Below are 20,719 nucleotides of genomic sequence, written 5' to 3' on the forward strand. Positions count from 1 at the left end.
TGAGAAGTTGATTTGTGAACTTAGTTCCCGCTTCTCCATTCTTTGGCCATTGAATAAAGCTTGTAGTGTTGAACACTCAGTTTTGTTTCAAATCTGCAATACCGAACAGAAAAGACACCCTCTGAGGAAGAAAAGGGCTGATTGTGGGTTCAAGGCCCTCCGGCCCTGGGTTCTTCCTTGGGTCCCTTCCAATTGTGGGTTTAAGTCCCATGAGAGGGAATCAAAACTGGTAGCAGTTCTATTTTTAATTTTTTGAAGATCTTCCATACTGTTTTCCATAGTGGCTGCACCAATTTATAATCCCACCAAGAGTGTAGGAGGGTTCCCTTTTCTCCACATCCATATACATGTCTTTTGATGTACATGTGCACCTATTTCTGCTGCATGCATGTCTAGGAGCAGGATTCTGATAACCTTTCTGGTGGTATGTGTATCTTCAGTTTTGTTGGATACTGTGGCGTTTGGTAAAGGATCTCCCTTGTAGCATCTGTGGTACTGCGCTGGTAAGTAGGTGCTTATATAGCTGCTGTTGTACAAAAACAGCATCTAGAGGACAAAAATCTAAGTTATAATCATTCCCAGCACCTGGCACAGGAATAAACAAATGATAAGCATATTTGTTATTCATGTAAAAAAAAAAAAACCTCAAAATTAGCAGCTTAAAGCAGCAAACATTTATTATCTCATACAGCTTCTGAGGTCAAGGGTCCAAGAGGAGCTTAGATGGGTGGGTTCTGGCTCAGGGTCTCACAAGGCTCCAATCAAGGTGTCAGGTAGGGCTGCAGTCATCCAAAAGCTTGCCTGGGGCTGTTGAATCTGCTTCCAAGATGGCTTACTCACGGAACTGTTGACAAAAGGCCAGTTCTTCTTCAGCTGTTCGCAGAGGTCCTCACTTCCTAACCACCTGGGCCTCTTCATAGTCCACTAACTGTCCTCATGCTATGGCAGCTGGCTTCCTCCAGATCAAGTGGTCTAAGGGAGAAAGTAAGGCAGAAGCCACCGTTTTTTTTTTTATATTCTGTCTCAGAATTGACATACCATCACTTTTGCTGTGTTCTATTGATCACACAGAACAACCCTGGTAAATGTGGAAGGGCACTACACAGGGCACGCATACCAGGAAGCAGAGATTACTGGGCTTAGAGGCTGACAACCACAGTAGGCACTTATTCAATGTCTCAATGAATCAATGAATGAAGAAATGAATGAGTGAAGTGACCTCCTTTGGACCATATCCCAAAGCTCTTAGTGATCCAAGAACCAAAATGAACTCATTTTTCTTAAGGCAGCCTTGGCTATGATAAAGTCATCTCTAGACACTGATTGGGACCACAAACAGCACATGAGAGAGGTTCCCATGCCGTATTTACCCACTCTCTGAATAGAAGGACATTGTCATTTTTCAGGAATATGGACTCAGACCAGAGAAGATGGAATAATTGACTTGAGGTCACTGAGAAGGTCAGATGACTCAAGAGTAGACTCCCTGTCCACGGAGAATTATCAGAGTGAGTTTTAGATGAGCACACCTTCTGGGTGCTGTTGAGTTGTTTGGGATGCTGAGTCTTCTCTACCTTCACTAAAGGGAGATTCGTGGGTCCAGGAGACGACCAGTTCATAGCATATCAGTGTGTTAAGAGTTTTCCTTTTCTCATTTTCCTAATTTTGGGATGAGACACACTTTCCTACTACATCCTAATCTCTAGTAACTGGTCATCCCCATGGATTTTACAGAAGATTCTCATGTGACTTAATAACTGTGGGCCCTAGAGAAGGGTTCCTGGCCTTTTACCGTCATCTTGTCCTTTTGTCCCACGTTAGCTCCCTGTATGGACTGTCTTTTCCTTAAATTTTAATATCAACCTACTGTAATTCTACCAGTTCTTCTAGTTCCAGCCAAATCTCTACTCCTTCAAGAAGTTTCTCTGATTATTCCATCCAGAGAGTTCACGTCCTCATTGGACCAACCCTCTCTCACAAGTTGTTTCACTCCTGTGGCATCTGAGTTTGTTTTCCTTTTGTTTTTTTTAAAGATTGGCACATGAGCTAACATCTGTTGCCAATCTTTTTCTTCTTCTTCTTCTCCCCACAGCCCCCCAGGACATAGTTGTATATTCTAGTTATAGGTCCTTCTGGCTCTGCTATGTGGGATGCTGCCTCAGCATGGCTTGATGAGCAGTGTCATGTCCACGCCCAGGATCCCAACCAGGAAACCCTGGGCTTCCAAAGCGGAGCACACAAACTCACCTACTTGGCCATGGAGCCAGCCCCTGAGTTTGTTTTTGAAGCATTTAGGTATGTGCAGGACATGTCATACATATTTTCATTCTCTAGTTCCCCCAAATAAATATTCCTTAAATGAGTAAATAAATACATTTGCTTTCATTTAATCGTAAAACATTCAAAAAGGTCTCTTTACTCTTGAAAACTTAAAGATGAACACTTTTGTAATATTCAAACTATTTTTCAATCTTTTGTTTGTTTTTTTAGTTTGTTTTTGCTTTTTATTGTGACTTCAGACTTTAAAAATGTTACACTTGAAGGCAGGACACAGATACTGTAAAATTAACAGGTTACACATGTGCAGTGTTGATACGCTTCTCCTTTAACAAAATTAAATTCACTAATCACATTCATTTCTAAAGCCCTTTGAAATTGTGTGTCATGCTTATGGGTGGCCACATTCCAGAGAACTGAGTATGTGCTACGAAACGAAAGGAGGCTTGGGGGTGGGGAGGAAACCCTTACAAGGCAAGAGAACTGAGCATGTGCGGGGTTCTGTACCAAACAAAGGAGGGCAGAGAAGTGCAGTTTTAGAAATACCGAGGGGAACGAAAACAGAAAGGGAACTGGAGAGCGGGGCATGGCTCACCACACTCAGGAGATCACCCAGAATCCACAAGTGGAAAGGGTGCACTCAAGGAAGGACGTTCCTTAATCAGACCCTTCTGGCATCTCTTTACCAGGCCCTACCCTTTGGGGATGCCCAGACCAAGCCATCACTCCTCACACTCACTGACTCCTGAGACCCCTGCCCTTTACCTGACACATGTTCTGTCACTCTGCATCAGAATTGTGGCTTTGGGTTTTTGAGAGGTGATGTGGTATGGGGAGTCCAATGGAGCTGGAAGAATTCTGGCTCACTTGCTTAGAAGCTGGCAACTTACTCAATCTCTTGCAGCCTCGGTTTTCTCCTCTATAAATTGGGGATAATAACACCTACAATGCAGGTATTATTGTGGATTACAGGAATAGCAGGCATTGCAGGATTGTTGTGAGGATTACACACCAGCAGGTACTCAATCGACAGCAGCTCTGAAAAGCAGTGGCGTGGTGGCTAAAAGCATGGCGTCTGGATTAGACGGTCTGGGTTTGAATCCTTGTTTCATTACCTACTCTCTGTGCCTACTCTCATTACCTACTCTCTACTTAGTATCTCTGTGCCTGACTTTCCTAATCGATCAAATGGGACTAATAACGATAGCATAGTTTCTATCTCACAGAGTTGATGGAAGGGTATGCTGGTGATAATGCAGTGCCTGTCACATAAAAAGCATTCAGGAGATGGAAGTAGCAATAGAAGCTGTTTCTGTTATTATTTATGATAAAAGATGCAGCGGAGGGCAGCAGTTACGACTATGTACTCTTGGGCTGAACTCCCTGGGTTCAGATCCTGGTTCTATTTTCCCCCAGCTATATGAGGCCAGAGCCTCCATTCTGTAAATCTATCTGTAAAATGGTGATAATAATAGTACTTACTTCGTAAGATTAAATAAATTCATATATGTAAAGTACTTAGTGCTGGTGCCTAGTAAACAATACATGTTAGCCATTATTATTATAAATTCCAACAAGCCATAGCTCCAGTTTTTATGCATTTCGACAGGTAATCTTAAAGCTTGATACTTTGTACAATTAAATAAAGTTAAAGCTTATGTATTCTGTGGTGATTAACCTGAACTACCAGTTCCCTTGGAAATGAGCCAGGCTTTCAACCACAAAAGGTTTTCAACTGGGTCCCAGCTGACCGTCTCTTCAGTGTCTATGTGTACAGCAGATGGTGAGCTGCATTTTTTAAACTACTCCTTTCAAGTTCTCAGGAAAATTAAATGCCCTCATCGCAGGAGCGTGCCCTTGCCTCAGCCTCTCGCTCCGGCTCCCGGGAAGAGAGCTCACAACCAGCCAGGCTGGGGAGTCTCCCCGGTGCCACAGACTGCAGTTATCAATGACACACCGAAAGCCGGCCTCTTCACCTCACATTTTCACTCTGCTCTCTGGCTGTACTGCAGTAACAGGACAAGTTGTTCGTTCAGATACCGGAAAGGCTGACAGTCCAGGAAACTTTTTTTTTTTCGTTTCTGCAGCCAATAATCTTGCAGCACGATGATGTCACCCAACAGTTACGCATATGACTTAACTGTTGGCTAGGTGACAGGAATTCCACTGACACCGAGATCACAATGAAACTGCTTAGCTGCTAAATTAGTCATATTGTACGTTACCGATAAGTCCCTTTTAAACTGATTAACTGCCAGTTCAAACAGCGCTATTGTCTATTAGGGAAGTCAGGGCCCCATTGCTCACAGTTTAAAGGACCACAGCCAGCATTCTAGCACTGAAAAAAGCAAATCAGGTGGTTACTGAATTTGACAACATCACAGGCCACTCGAAGAGGGACACAGTGAGAAAAGGAAACACTTTCTATCCTCTGTTTTCAGGGAAAAATTGGTAGACTATCTCCTGGACTATGTCCTAAAATGAGTCATTTCAATCTCTTGATGACTTTCCCAATCCACATAAGATGAGAATAGGATTCTGTTCCTGAATGAAGACACAGATTATTTAGTGCTGTTTTCTTTTTCTAACACAAGCTGGCCTCTGTCCTACAATTCAACCACACTGTGAAAGGGGATTTTTACTGACCACAAGCCATGAGGTAGATGCCACTTATTCCACAGAATCAGTTATTAAAATAATGCTTACATTTTCCCATTTAAAAAGTAGTACGTGTATGAGAAAAAATTTAGGAAATACTAAAAAGTACGAAAAAAGAAGGATAGCTCCCGCCATCTCACGCTCCCCAAAACAACCGTAACTAAAACTTTGTAAATTTCTTTCAGCTCCAATACATATTGAATGAATACAACCACCTAACAAACTCCTTGCCTGGCAGCATGGTGGATGTCAGGCAGAGAAAGATAAGTAAGATTCCAGGCCTCTCCCTCAAGAAGCGCACAGCTTAATGTAATGGGGTATCTGAACACAAAAGAGGCATTTAGCGCAGGCTGGAGAGAGCGGAATGTGGACTGGAGGAGACGGAAGGGATTACCAGAGCAGATGACAGAAATCCTAGAGAAGGGCTGCTCAAAGCGTGGTCCACAGGTGACACCGGATCTTCCAAGCTTTGTACAGAACCTGAGAGAAAGCATTTAAAACTTCCGGGGAAATTTGACAGAGTAATTGTATGTCTTTTGAATCGAATAGTAATTTTTAAAATTGGACCTGCATTTTGTACGTCTTTTGCATTTCATTTTGGTTGTATTTATTCTTATTGTATTTTCAAAAAATCAGTCCACAATAGATTAGAAATTAAAATTGAAATAGATTAGAAATTAAAAATGAGAAACTCTTCTGTCACGACAAATAGTTTGAAAACCACTTTCCTCAGGGACACAATCGCTTAGTTAAGGGTAGGGTAACCAGCCGTCCTGGTTTGCACTAAACCTGGCAGAGTCCCAGGCACACGGGGATGAGTCGGCCACCTCACAAGCGTCTAATTCCAAGAAAAAGTTAGCTTCACGGGAGACTAGATCACATAAAGGAGGAGGAGTCCTCAAAGCAGTGAGAGAAGAAGGTCTCTGCGAGCTGAAGGGAGGTGCTGGTGTTCAGGTCAAGAGGGTTCCCTAACGGCTGGGAGGGATCATTGAAAAGAGAGCCACAGCCTGCTACCCAGACTCACTTTCTAAATTCCAAGACGGAGAGGAAAATCCTGTGAGATTACACACACACAAATTGAAAGGAATAAGATAATTTAGGAAAGTGGTAAAACATGGTATCTATAATATTACATTTCTTTAACAAAAAGATCTTTGCTTTGGCTTCCTAAGAGAGAAAAGAAATAAGGAAGAATTGTCCTTTATATTATAACCAGGAGGGTAATAAAATGGAAATAGAAAACAATACCATGAAAGAGGGAAATGCAAACATGTTCACATAATTTATTTGATTTGGCACCAAATTTGGCTCTAAGCTTCCTGGTTGGTGATGGGGAGGTTAGGAATCACAGTCATTCGAATGGCTGTCATTATGATGAAGGAAGAAGTATTTGAGTTATTCAGCAAGACAGTCCCTGCCCCAGCACTGAAATTTAAAACACATTCACTCAAAGAGTTTAATATTGGGGGCCTCGAGTGTTGTGGTAGACACTGTCCTCAGTAGCATTTCTCACAAATGTGGGAGTGAAAGTCATGTCTGTGCTTCTTATAGAGATCCTCATTAAAACCCGTGAAGGGTTTCAGGATGTATGAATACATTATAGCCTAACGACCTTATCTGATGCGAAGCTAGATCTTGGAGCACCCTAGAGGAGAAGATGACTAGTATGTCACTTACTCTCTTCTGAATATCATTTCTCTCAGCAGGACCAATGTAATAACATAATTTGAGGCCTCATAATGTCTGAAAAGAAGTTACTCTTGCTCTTTCTCACTGATTAACAGTATATAAAAATCTCAGTTTCAAAGGAAATACAGTTTGACTTTGTGGAGCCAGCCTTTTTAGTGCTGATATTAGCATTAGACATCAAATTTGTGTGAGATTAGGCTATTATGCTTTCCATAATGAGTAATATTTTAGTAGTTATAAATAGCATTAACACTCACTTTTACTTTTCCTCTGGCACCCTTAATAAAACTAGTAAATATTGTTACACTTTCCTTAATGCAAATGGAATTGTTTATCAAAATATTGTCATAATACGCAGTCCTAATAATTTCAAGGTAGAAAAACTTCATTCACAGGCCATCTGTTTGAATAAGCAAAAATCAATTTGCAAATCAAGTAAGTCATTATGATCACTTTTTGTAAAATATATGTTTGTATAAACATAGTATTTATAAATACATAAGCATAGAAGAAAGCATTAGAGAGATATAAGGAAAATGTTAACTCTGCTTATCTCTGAGTTTGGGTGACTTTCATTTTCTTCTTTTTACTTGTCCATAGGTTTAAATAACTTGCATTATCTTTGCAAGAAGAAAAGCAGGATGATTCTTGTTTTGCTGGAAGGTCTGTAGGGCGAGAGCAAGTACTGTTTCTGCATCATTCCTGAAGCTCATTAGCCAGGTGATTTTCCTGCACCGCCATCCAGCCCTTGCATCACGGTGCCCCTTCATGGCCTACATGATGACTTGAAGGGTTGATGGTTTAAGAAAGAGTGTAATTTTGGTTGGAGACAATCCTCAACCCTGCCTCATTAGCAGCTATGTGACTTTGGGCAAACTTTTACACTTTTAATTCTATGGTTCCTCATCTTCCAAATGGAGACTGGATTGTTGTGAGCATAAAATGAAATCGCTGACACATAGTAAAGGGCCTGGAACAAACCAGGTGCTTGATAAATATCATATGCCACATTGCTTGCCCCCGTCCTGAAAGGGATCGTCCTGGCTCTGCAGACACTGGTTCTCTTCCCCACAGGAGCTTCGCATAAACCTGGTTTCAGTCCAATAAAGTCCAAAAGTGTTGGAGGAATAGGGAAGCCCACAGTCTCTCTTTTCCCATGTTCACTACTTAGAGGCTGAGAAAGGGAGAAAAAGAAAGGCTTACCGAGGCTCCAGTGAGTATCAGCAATGTCATGTGTGTTATGTTGCTTAAGGAAGGCTCCATATTTTCCCAATCTCTTAAACATCCGTAAAGTCTCAAGTTTCTACCTTATTATTAACGCATTTGCCTCCTGAGAATTATCTTACTTTGTATCATCATTCACCTGAAAACAGTTTCTGTATGCCTGTTTTTATTTTCACATACTCCTAGCTGTGACTTAGAAGTTTGGTTGGTTATGTCATTATCACAGGTCACATTTTCAGAACTACATTTCGTAGCATTTGGGACCCTAGAAATGTAAATTATATTTTTCTATCACTTCATCTACATGTCAAAATGGCTCTAATCTTCATTTTTTACATTAATTGGTTTGTAATCAGTCTCTCTAATATATGTTAAGCACGCCTTACTTAAATGAGTTTTATTTGATGTGGAGAAAATTAGACAGAAAGATAATGAAATGGACGTCTCTAATTATTAGGCCCCAGTTTTGAAAACTTGACTACACTTACCTTTCTAAAAAGAACTGAATCTCATCAAATTTACAACGCAGAAAAGTAGTCCAGTACAAGAACGTTTTGGGGTCTATGACATCTTGTTGTCTTTACAACTTTGCCTCAATATTTCAGGCAGAGACAGTTAAGCAATTGTAGCGAGACCTGCGAGACCCAGGAATGGGGCCTCCCTTCCTAATGATCTATTGCAGTTGTATTGTACATGGATTGAACAACAAAGGTTTCTATTTTCCTACTTTTTTTCTTCACTCCCTTCAAACCTCACCCTTTCTCATCTTTTATACTTTTGTTTCCCTGACATGAAAACTCTAAGAAGGCAAATTGCTAACTGTACCCCTCAAAGCTCCAAAAAAATATGATATAATTAACCACATAACATGACCTGCATCTTCTCCCCAGAAAGCTTTCCCAGCAACTTATCTACCAAGGCTTGGTTTTCTACAAACACATTTCCTAGGAAATGTCCCCAGATGGCATGTGATCTTTCCATTTTAGACAAGCTGCCTTGATCAGGTGTCACCCAACTGACCTGCTTTTCTCCACCTTTACTTTCAACACAATGTTGTCTCAACAGACTATCCGCTAAGCCCTGGTTTTTCTTCACTGGAGTCCATTCTCAGCCCTATTCCTGCACCACACCTGCCACATGCACTGGTCTCTAACATATCTTTTGTTATTTCCTCATGATACTTATAGAGCCTCTGAGCAACGTTGAAACTCTGTAATCATTTCCCCAGAGTTCTCCTCCAATACATTGGTTGTATGGAGCTTGGCTTTGGGTTTGTCATCACCTCAACTCCTTTTTTAGTTTCCTGTTTGCTGGGAGACAGCTCTCAGCTCTCTACCCTGTGCTCATCTTGCAGGCTACATATCCAGATCATCTTTAATCATACCTCTCTCACTATCCAAGGAGTAGTGCTTCCAGCCCAAAGCAGTGAACATGAACAACAAGGAGAGAAATCAACAGGGGCTCCAGGTGCTCTTAGACCACAGATCATAGAGTAGAGGGATCCTCGATGCCATCTAGTGCAATTCTGCCATTTTACAGACGACAGAGTTGGGACCTCAGAGTTTTAAGTCACAGACTATTCAAACGAATCAGTACCAGAGCTGCCAGGAAGAGCGTTTCTAAGTGGTTAAAATCATTGACTTTGGAATTCTACAGACCTGGGTTCAAATCCCAAGCTATGTGGTCTTGTACAGTTAATGTAAACCCTCTAACTCACAGCATCCTCACTACTAAAATGGGAACGATAACACCCATCTTACTGGATTATTGAGCTGGATATATGGTTGCTCTTAGTTATTAACTAGAATCCAGCTATATTGACTTTTAGTCTAATGCTCTTTACAAGGTAATGCCATTATTACGATTCTAGTACCAACCTTCCAAGATTCCATTTTTAATTTTTACTAATGGTGGTGTGACTTTGAACAACTTATTTACAAAACTGTGCTTCAGGTGATTAATCCATAATGTAAAACTAATAATAATACGTAGTGTACAGGCAGTTGTGAGGATGAAATAGATAATCCTTGTAACTATAGCATTTCACCTGGTGTCTGGCATATAGGAAACAACAAAATATTGAATAGTTCTACATAGTCTCAAATGCCCAGAACAAATGCATGAATGGTCAGGATACTCTTCTGCCACGTACCCTCAGAAACAGATCCAGGGTTATATACTTGGTTCTCTTTGGCCCACGGTACCCAGGTTCCTTCATTCAAGCTGGGCCTTAAAGAGTAGGTAGCATTACAGCATGTGGCTACAGAAGAAAAGATGTTTTCCACCAAAGCAACAAGTACAAGGCAAGGAGAAATAGGGCAAAGTGCATGGCAGGGCTCTTAAATCCTAACTAATTGTCTGGTTTCAAAGCCTTCAAAGTGGCCTCCCCTCTTGTCCATCATCCTTGCTGCTGCCAGAAATAAAATACCAGTTTGAACATGACTACAATCCTGCCAATTTCACTGCTCCTCAGTAAATTCAGAACAAAGTCCCAAGTCCTTAGCACAACCTTCCAGGCCTGTCAGCCTCTCTTCCTGCCTGCCTTGCCAGCCTCAGTTCCTCCACTCTGCCAACGGCCCTCCCCGAACCACTTGCACCTGCCTGAATCATCTCACTCACCTTCGGCCCTTTGCACAGGCTGTTTCCTTGGCCAAAAACATTATGTGTCCCAGTTGGCCTTCAAGACTCAGTTCAGAGGTTGCCTGTAGGAAGCCTTCTGTGACACCCTTTGTCTACTCCCATCACCGCTGCCAAAGAGCAGAGTTCCTATTTGGAGGTCCCATAACAGCCTACATTTATCTCAAGCACAGCTGGTAACAATGGGATTCCATGTTTGTATCTCTCTCCCTTTAGAATGTGTGTTCCCTGACTACAGAGTCTGGGCCCTTCCGAGGGCCCACTGTGTGTCATGCACAGTTGTAGAAATCGGGAATACAAAGAACAAGAGAGACAAAGTCCCTGAGAATGGGGTGTAAATCAGACAAATAACAAATAGACAAATGCGTAAATAAATATTTCCAGCTATGTTTATGAAGTGCCATGAAGACAATAAAATGACACAGTGTGCTGAAGAGAGGTAAGGGAGGGGAGGGTCAACATAAGATAAAGTGGTCTCATCATAGCATTTGAGCAAAAACGGATGAGGAGTCAGTCATGCCCAGGAATACCCAGGGCAAGATTGTTTCAGGCTGAGAGAGGAGAAAGAGGTCATAAACACATGTTGAAGGAAGGAAGGGACTGGCTGAGATCTAGTTCAAGGACATAAAGGGGACTGAAACTCCTCCCATATAGAAACCAGGATTAGACTAACTTTTCAGTCCAGGAATATAAGGCAGAGAAAAGCACCAAAATTATCCCATCTATTTTGGACTTGGGGCCTTTGGAGGGCTGGGGGAGTGGTTAGGGACTAGGCTGAACTGGTGACCTTAGGGTGAAGTAGACTTCTATAAACCAACATTTCTTGAAGAATGTTCCAGAAACGCTGGGCTAGACCTTGGAGTCACCATGAAGTCTCAGTTTAGGAAGCACTGCTTCTCTTATACTTGTCCCACCCCACCCCCACCCTACCACCACCTAGGCACTCACAATGCACGTGAGTATATCAAAGGCTCTGAATAGCTCAGAATTTGGAAAACCTGATTAACGTTTATTTTCCAAATTAATTTGACCACTGTATGTCGTCTGTTTTGTTTGACTATAGCACTGCTTAAATCCTGTGAACCAGTATTTTATGAAATACTGTGGGAAGCTCTGGTCTATATCACTCTCTATCACCCACAAGCCTTGCTGGCATGAACTCTGGCTTCCAGTTACATTTCGTTAAATAAATAAGGGGATATGATTTTTGAAAAGACGCAATAGTTTGGTTTGGACATGTGAAAGTAAAGGGTGCAAGAGTCTCAATAAATCTAATTTCACATTTATTCACCTTAAAATAATTTCAACAGAGTTAAAAACAGTTAATACACAAAAGGATGAATATGTGCAAATACATACTAATATAAGTTCTATGAAAAATAAGAAGTCTGTTCTAAAGGTTAAAATTCAATTTGAATGCTTTCTTATGCACTGTGGATTAGTTAGACATTTTAAATTAAAATTAATAATTTCTGCTCAATCAAGTGCAAAAAAGTTAAGTTTACTCATCACAAAGCCATCTTGCTTATTTTGATTACAACCATTCTAAATGGCAGAACTACTAAGCATTTTAAGATTAATTTTTTTAAATCAAATACATTAGACTTCATAATAATACAGGTAATTAATAGAGGGGAAAATCCATGTCAAAGGCTAATTAACACCACTGACACTCTCCCAGTAGCTAAAAATAAGACCAACAGCAAGTTCCTCCAATACCGGGCTATGTTACATTTAAAGTCCATTTGGGAAACTGACTTGATGTTTTTTGATTAGATTTATCCTAACAAATCTAACCGTGCAAAATGGTTGTTCTAACCATGTGAAAATGTTAAATTTCAGTCATGAAGTTCACATGTATACTATCAGAATATGCAGAACCCACTTCCTAAGCTAAGTTTTTATCATGGCCATCTTTGTCAAATAAATCTTCATAAGTTTCCATTTTTCTAATACCTTTAAAATAAAGTGACCTCAAAATAAGTCTCTGAGGGAATGAATACTAGCAGTGTGATAACAATAAATGTTAATAGTGTGATTTATTCTCAAACCAAGTTTCCTCTGGTAAATAGCACATAATTTTGTTACACTCCCAAAACTGGTCTTCAAAACATAAAGAGTAGCTTAATTATTCAGCTGATTAATGTACATCTGATAAAATAAGATCAATGTCATTGTCAACTAGAATTAACCTAAGCCCCCCAAAATATGAATTTATACAAGCCTCCAGTCAAAATTAACCTTTTAAAGTCTACCTTTTATTTGGCTTGTAATAGGCAATTCAGAATTATAACGAATAATTTTTATCGTATGTTAACAAATGCTTGGCTGTTTTCAGCATCTCGATATTTATTCTTCATAGAATAAAGCACTTTAGCACTCATTTCAGTAATTTTTTTTTTTGAAAGTCACTCAGGCCAAATATCAAGGCAGAATATCTAAGAAAATGCTCTCTCAACTGGTAATGGCACATCTATGTGATGGAATATCATGGACCCATGTAAAACTCACATCATATGAAGAGAGAATGGTCTTTTCAATAAATGATGCTGGGTCAACTAGATACATATATGAAAAAAAATCTTGATCCTCTACCTCAAAGTGTACATAAAAATCAACTTTAGATGTATTTTAGATCTAAATGTGAAAGGTAGAATAATACTTTTAGAAGAAAACATAGCAGAATATCCTCAAGACCTCAAAATAGGCCAAGATTTCTCAAACAGGACACAGAGAGCACTAACCATGAAAGAAAAATATTGATAAACTAGACTACATTAAAGTGAAGAGCTCCTGTTCTATGAAAAGTCACCACCAAGAGTGAAAATGCAGCCATAGAGTGGGAGAGGATATTTGTAGCACTTACCTGACGGAGAACTCATCCAATGACACAAAGAACTCTTACGCTACTCCTCCTCTTCCAACCGCCCCCAGCATGAAAAGCAGATAACTGAAGAGGAAAATAGGCAGAAGCCTTGAACAGGCATTTCACAAAGGAGGACATCCACGGGCTGTGAAACATACGAAATGGAAATTAAAATCACAATGAGATACCACTTCCCACCCACCCAAATGACCAAAATTTTTCTGGATTTCTGTAAGTGAACATATTACCATTTTAATTAAAATGATAAATATGATCTATATACTCCTGTAGAATTTATACAAAAAGAATAAACATATGGGCCTTATCTGTCTAGCAAAAAGACGAATTTCAAGCAATTACCTTTAACAGCCTGACCTTTTTAAATTGAAAATACCAAGTGTTGGCAAGAATGTGACACAAGTGGGACTCTTATACATTACTGACGAGAGTGTGAGATTGCTATAGCCACTTTGGAAAATCGTCTGGCACTATCTAGTAAAGCTAAACATATGCCTATCGTGTAAGGCAGCAGTCCAGTCTCGAGGAGAGGAGTGCATATGTCCACCAGAAGGTACGTGCAAAGATATTCATAGCAGCACATTCATAATAGCTCAGGAGGGCAAACAACACAAATGTCCATCCAGAATAGAATGGCTAAATAAGTTGCAGTGTACGCATACAATGGAATACTACACAACAGCGAGAATGAGCAAACCACAGCCTTACACAAAAACTGAATGAATCTCACAACTCACTGATAAGAGAAACTAGACCAAACCCAACAACTACATGCTATAGTTTTTATAAATATTTTATGAATATGCTATTTATTTTATAAATATACTATTTACATAAATTCAAAACCAGGGAGAAAAAGTCTGCTTCAGAAGTCAAGATAGTGGTAACACTTGGGATGGAGCACAGTGTCTGGAAGGGGCTGAAGGAGGGTTTTGGGATGCTGGGATGCTCCAATTCTGAGGTGCCTCTTGTGTTCTATTGGTTACAATGGTGTGTTCACTTTGTGACATTCATCAAGCTGCAAACTTACAATTTGTGCATTTTCTGAATGTTATATACTCTAAAAAATCCTGTTGTATACATAGGACCAGCTCTACGGTATAGTGCTAATGAAAAGAAGGATACTGAGTATCATGAACATCACGATCCCCACTGGGGAGAAAAGGATGTATGTCCAGCAGTCTGTCTGGAATGACGGATACACACCAAATATTAATAGTAATTCTCCCTAAGGTTTGGGCCTTTTAGTTTTCTCTTTTGCATTTTTTCCGTATTTCCTGGATTTCCTTAAGCGAGCATATCATCACTGCAATAAAAAAGATAAATGTTATCTATATACTCCTGCCAGGATTTATATAAAAAGAACAAACCAAACTTACCAACATATAGGTCTTGTCTGTCTAGGCACGAGAAAGAGTTTTAAGCAATTACCTTCAATGACCTGGAAAACTGAGTCAAAACACCAACCTAATATGAAATATATATTATATGAAATATATTATTGAGGATCTGGGAAGAAAATTTGGATAAAGACGGTCAACAAATCGCTGTCTCCTCAATGTCAGGAACTTCTTGCTTTAGGAAATATCTGAAAAATTGCCTCATTTTGCCCACAAAATCCTAGCATATCAATAGCTCACCTACCATTTGGACATTTTAAATATCTCATCAGAAGTCTATGAAATGCATTTTAATGAAATAAGGCACAGGATAACCCAGCTTTTTCTAACGTGAGAAACAGATGAAAATATGTCCTCCTCCTCTCCCTTCTCCTCTTCTCGCTCTTCACTGTCTCTCCCACCTCTCTCCCCGTTTCTTCCCCCTCTTCCCAGGACTGCCCCGAACCGAGCTGGTGCCTCCTCCTTTCCACCCTTCCCCTATTTGGTCTCAGTCCTGAGGGTGCAAGCAGGGCTGGGAGGCCCTAAGCTCAGTTCTCCTAGTGTCCTTGGAACCCAAGCTTAAGTGGAGGCCCCCCTGCCAGCAGAAGACTTGCCTCTAGTCTCTCTAAAACTGAAAGTGCAAGGAGAGAAGAGAAAGGGAACAATTATGGGTTTCTTCTCCCCTTTCCGGCTCCCGCCCCTCCCTCTCAGTCCCCAGCCCAGGCCCAGCTATAGGTCAGAACTAAGCAGCTGCCAACCCTGGGATGCTAGCTCGTTCACACTGACCAACACTCTTCACGTGGTAGGTCACAGAGCAGTAGGGGAAAGGGAAGTGGTGACGCAACACCTAAGAGCCACGCTGGGGATGGGGGACCAGAAAGCTGTCAGGAAAACAACAAGATCTGGACAGTGGAATGGAGCCTGCGTCCACACGGTTGAGAGCGGCCCTTCTCACCTACAGTTACAGGAAGTGCCAAGCAGGTGCCGTGTGCACAAGAGAACAATAAATGATTACACAAATGAGATGGCATATATCCAAGTTATCTGAAAACCCTGACATTCTCCAAATATCAGGGATTAATTAGAATTACGAAGATACGTTAGGGAATTTTGGGGCAACTCATAATTTTCCTGAGTACAAAAACTCGAAAATCAATAGGCATCCTAGAAACTTCCCCAACAGAAACTCTGAAGCCTGCATCTAGACTTTCCATTTCACGGGGACAAGGAAGAGGGGTGCTTTCCACTGGGCCTAGCAGAGGGAACAGAAAGGTCATCTGCAAATACCTGAAACCCCCTTACGCAGGGTGGTGACAGGAGGCTGGGAGACGCGGAGCACATAGGAGACTTCAGGCGAGAGCATAGAGAGCAAGAACCAGCCCACAAAAGAAGTGAGGGAAGCTGCAGTTTTGGCCTTGCTGGCACCCCAGCCCCCCAGAACAGAACCACAGCAGAGGAGGATTGCGCTGGGGCCGGGCTGCCTGGCAAAACTAGGTTGAAAATGTCCTGGAGCCAGTGACTTGGTTTGAGTGTCTGATGTCAGAGGGGGATTTGGGGGGGGGGGGGGGGGAGCAATGATTCCCTTTAAATAACCACAGTATCATTATTATACCTTAAAAACAATTTCTTAATATCAGGAGATATTTTGAAGGCATTTTTATATTAAAGTCTCTCCTGTTTGTTATACCCAAAAGTGCTTGTGCATCTTAGAAGAGTTTAGAAGGGCGAGAGAAAATTTTACCATAAGAAGGGGCCAGGAGATGAAGCTGTATCAGGAACTCTGGGAAGGGCAAAGATCCAGCACGAGAGACTGTGTTATTTGGTTTTTCATATAATACAGCTGTGGAGGGGAGGACAAAGATTGTGCAAGACTCCATCCATAGCTCTAGAAGACTCTGTAGCAATCAGGAGACACAAAGCCAACATTCGAGCTGCTCTTGGTGACACCAAAGAACTGAGAGATGTAGTAATGCGAAAAAGGATGTTTTGTGTTGCGCCTCTCTCAAAGGCAGTGAACATTTTGATGGTGCAGCCCCATCTACCAAAAAAAAAGTCTATTGTACTAATATAGTATGTGCCCCATAAAAAATTTTAAAAACAGGTATCGTTAGAGGATGAGATGAAAAAATAGAGGTAGTCGTTCTCATATTTTTCCTGCACCTGAGTAAATCGTCTTGGGCCCCTCCCTTTGAGCCCGCCGCACTTGACTGCCAAGTGGTTGACAGGGAAGTCAAGTCGGGCAGGTTGGAAATGAGCCTGGGGTGCCTGCACAAAGGCCAGCAGAAGCCCGTGGTCTCAACTCTGCCGGATGTTACAGTCGGCCTGGGAGCCTTTAAGAAATGCCAGGCCCCACCCCATTCCAACCAAATCAGTAATTCTGGGGCTGGAGTCCAGTGCCTCAGCAATTTTTTTAAGCATTCCAGGTGATTCCAATGCACACACAGGGTTGAAAAACCTCCAGTATAGGTGTTGAAAAAAAAAGCTGCTTGACACAAGAATATTAGTTCTGACAAAAACATTCTGTTCTACCACTTTCCCATTTAAGAGTGGGGAAAATGTTTCACTCTCCAGTAAAGAAAGGGTGCAGGGAAGTGAGAAGTAAAGAAATGCAGAGAAACTTTAAAGTAAAAACCATACCTAATAAAATAACAGTGAGGTTCTCCCAGAAAAGGGTGGTTTCATTTCCATATTCCAGGTTCTAATTTACTACCTTTTAAACTGCTCCAATTTTGACAGACCCTATTTTCATTTAACCAAAAACACTTATCTTATTAGATTAGTAAAATTATCTAATGACTATTTCATATTGCAATCATGGTTATTTCATATGTCAAAATAATTAATTCCGACTACTTAAATCTTTTCTGTTTAACCATGTTTATCTCTCAATGGGGGCGAGGTGGGGGAAGCTGGCTTTAAAAAAATAAAAAGACGTTTTCTATCTCTGAGGAACTGACTTCATCAAATTATCCTGGAGGGAAAAGCAAGTACAAAAATGTGAACTACAGGCAGCAGGAAAGTAAAATTCTGCACAGTGAATGACACACCGAATCCTGCAGGGAAATATGCACCACAATACATTATTTCCTGTGGCTTCCTGCCTGAGGAACACTGAGGAAGAGAAAAAACTCTTCCAGAAATTATTTCTTCAGCTGTTTCATTATGGATTTAGCATAGGTATTTGGTCAAAATGTTGAATTGAATCATTGTCAAATCCAAGGTATATTTACAAATGTTTACATATCTAATTACGAGTGCCGCTCAAGTCCTTCGAATGAAGGTTAAAAGAAACGTGAGCAGGAGTCCATTTGATCATAAGCCTGGAATGCCGAAGATGCTGTGGCAAAGCCATCAATTCACTCATCTAAGTGAAAAGGCTATGAAATCACAGGCATCTTCAGCCACATCCTTAAATTTCACCACTTTACCAATTCCACAAAATTTGTATTGACATTATCTTTCATGCTGGAAACAAAGTTAATGGTCTTCTGCAGGATACTTAAAGAAAATCAAAGGGGCAATCAAGTTTATTTTACGATGTTTAAAGAAGCTAAAACGAGCTTTTTCCACAAATAGGCTTCATAATAAATTCGGGGAAGTCAGGAGAGAACTGTTGATGGTTGCACACACCTACTGTAGATGGCATTGTGCGTTAGATTGGCCACAGGAAATATTTGCTACGCTGGGGCTAAGATTCCAAGTTAGGACAGATAATAATAGCAATAATTAATATCTTTTTACGATAGTAAATAGTACTTCACCTTTTTAAATGACTTCTGATTACTTATCACCTCCTCCTCGACATGCTTATTGCCATTGTTCAGGAACTCCATCTCTCTCAGCTGGACCGTTCCTGACTAGCGCCTCACCTCACTCAGGCCCATCTCACTGTCGGCAGTGTTCTTTTGACAATGCCACCTGGAGCCTGTCACTCCTGTTACCTATCTCAGAGATGTTCCACCTCTTGTTTCTCACCTCCCACCTTCCCATAGTTACTCCTTACCCGAGCCGCACAGAGCCTCATGCCATTCCCCAAACATAGTGTTTGGTTCTAAACTCTATTCCTTTACCCTATACCATTCCTTTGCTATCCTTCACGAATATCATCCGTGTCCCCTTTGCCTGACTGGCAAACCCTCACCAGGCCTTCAAAACCAAACCAAAACTTCACCTTGTCTGTGGAAGCCTTTCTGGAAAGCCCAGGGTTGTCTTTACTAGCGATTGTGCTATCTTAACCTTTATACGTAATTTTATTGTCATGCTATCATCATTGCCTATTTCAAAATTTAGGTTCCTCTCCCTCCACCATCATCCTTAACTAGAAAATGAGCTCCTCCGGGCCAGCTGTTCTGTCACAGTCATCTGGGATCCCCAGTGTCCAGCAGCTGCTCAAGTCAAGGAACTGATGAATTCAACTGATGAGTGAATGGAAGGATTTTTGTTCCTGTTTGAGATAGAGAAAATGGAATAATACAAGTAGGAACTCAATGCTCTTTCACCTAGATCAAAGGTGAGAAATCTATTTTACTGTGAGCCAGTTCAAAACACAAAAATGGTTACTGGCTGCATTTTTTTAAATATGTAAGATTTTGAAAATATTTTTATTGAGTGAAAGAATTCCAGTGTGAAAATAGGCACTCCTGGGATGGGCACTGAAGGGTTCACATCTGAGCAGACTGGAAAGGCAGCAACACAGAGATCAATTTGTCATTTTTGTTTTTGTTTTCGTTTGTTTTTAATCTTTCATGTGGAAATCCATTTTGGGCAGAATCCCAAAGCTGAGTAAGTGGCAGCTTGCTCTTCATGAACCACGGAGGACCACAGGGCCACCTGGTCCTTGTTCCTTAGGAAGACTTTTCTTCAAAGGCTGACTGTTCCTGGCGCCGCTCGCTAAGGGGCCTCTTCAGCCCCTCTTCCAAAATGGATCCTTCTGCCTCCTCCACAGCGCTGCCTTTGTGGGCCAGGTGCTGGCGTTAACACTTAGCAAGGCAAAAAAAGTTGCTCCCAGCAGCCTTGCATAAATAATACCCCAGGGGAAATACCTGTATCTATGAATAGTTGTTTATAAACTATGATTCACAGGGTCTCAAGGGGTTACATAGCAAGTCGGGAGACTGGTTGGATGGGCATGTTTTGACTATTCCATCACGTACAGGCCGTGAGCATTTCTGAAGTCTTCTCACGGTACCAGGCCACACGTAACACATGAACACTCAAGTTGTGTCTACAAGACATCAAAACAGCTATCTAATTTGAGCAAATCAATTATCTTTTAAAGCATATGCATCTAGGATGGGAGAACTGGTTGTTTTGCATCATGTAAAAGGTAAAACAAGCATATATTTAAATACGTATTTTAATTCTGCACCTGATTCTATTATAGAGTTGAATAAGCACCATCATAATATGACTCAAATGATTACTGTTGTGAACCTGTGACGAGGTTCCTACCTCAGAAGGGAGGGAACTGATATTTTTTGAACATTTGCCAAGTGCTTTATAAGCATAATTTCATTGAATCACTCAGCACTGCTATGAGGTGGGTATCATATAGCCCCATTTTACAGATCAGGAAATTATGGTTCAGAGAGGCTAGGCAACTTTTCTGTGGTCACATGAAGAACATACGATTGAGCTGGACTTTGGCCTTAGGTCTATCGGTCTACAAAGCTAGTGCTCTCTCCTTCAGCCCACACCTCCGCCAGAGGCCCCCAGAGTTCCAAGGAACCCAGAAGCTGAGCCAGAGCCTTTCTCCATAACTGCACGTAAGCCATGCCAGACGGCTGAGTGTGCATCATTAGTCCCACACAGCTCAGGAAAGGAAACGCCTCATCTGTTTAGAAACTGGGATGGAACAACCCTTACCAGAACACAACATTAACCCAAACTTCATAAATGCAACAAGCAGTGAATTATCACCCTGAGAAAAGACAAATTTCCCCACATTTGGATATTATTAGATCACCTCTTA

The 20,719-nt window shown here is 41.1% G+C and overlaps 1 long non-coding RNA gene across 5 annotated transcripts in view; it reads right to left on the reverse strand.

Moving 5' to 3' along the window:
* Nucleotides 1-664: 664 nt before the first annotated feature.
* The window catches only part of LOC124249971 (uncharacterized), a 28,975-nt gene continuing 8,920 nt past the window's right edge, over nucleotides 665-20,719 (reverse strand). For 3 of the 5 annotated variants that reach the window (XR_006891503.1, XR_006891501.1, XR_006891504.1), the window contains 2 exons: nucleotides 13,352-13,496; nucleotides 665-972 (listed from right to left, as the gene is read on the reverse strand). This is a non-coding gene — a long non-coding RNA (uncharacterized LOC124249971). Of the gene's footprint in view, nucleotides 973-13,351; nucleotides 13,497-14,575; nucleotides 14,676-20,719 lie in introns of all 5 variants that reach the window. The other 2 variants (XR_006891506.1, XR_006891502.1) reach the window with 1 other exon arrangement.

This window comes from Equus quagga, chromosome 1, assembly GCF_021613505.1.
Source record: "Equus quagga isolate Etosha38 chromosome 1, UCLA_HA_Equagga_1.0, whole genome shotgun sequence".
Lineage (NCBI taxonomy): Eukaryota > Metazoa > Chordata > Mammalia > Perissodactyla > Equidae > Equus > Equus quagga.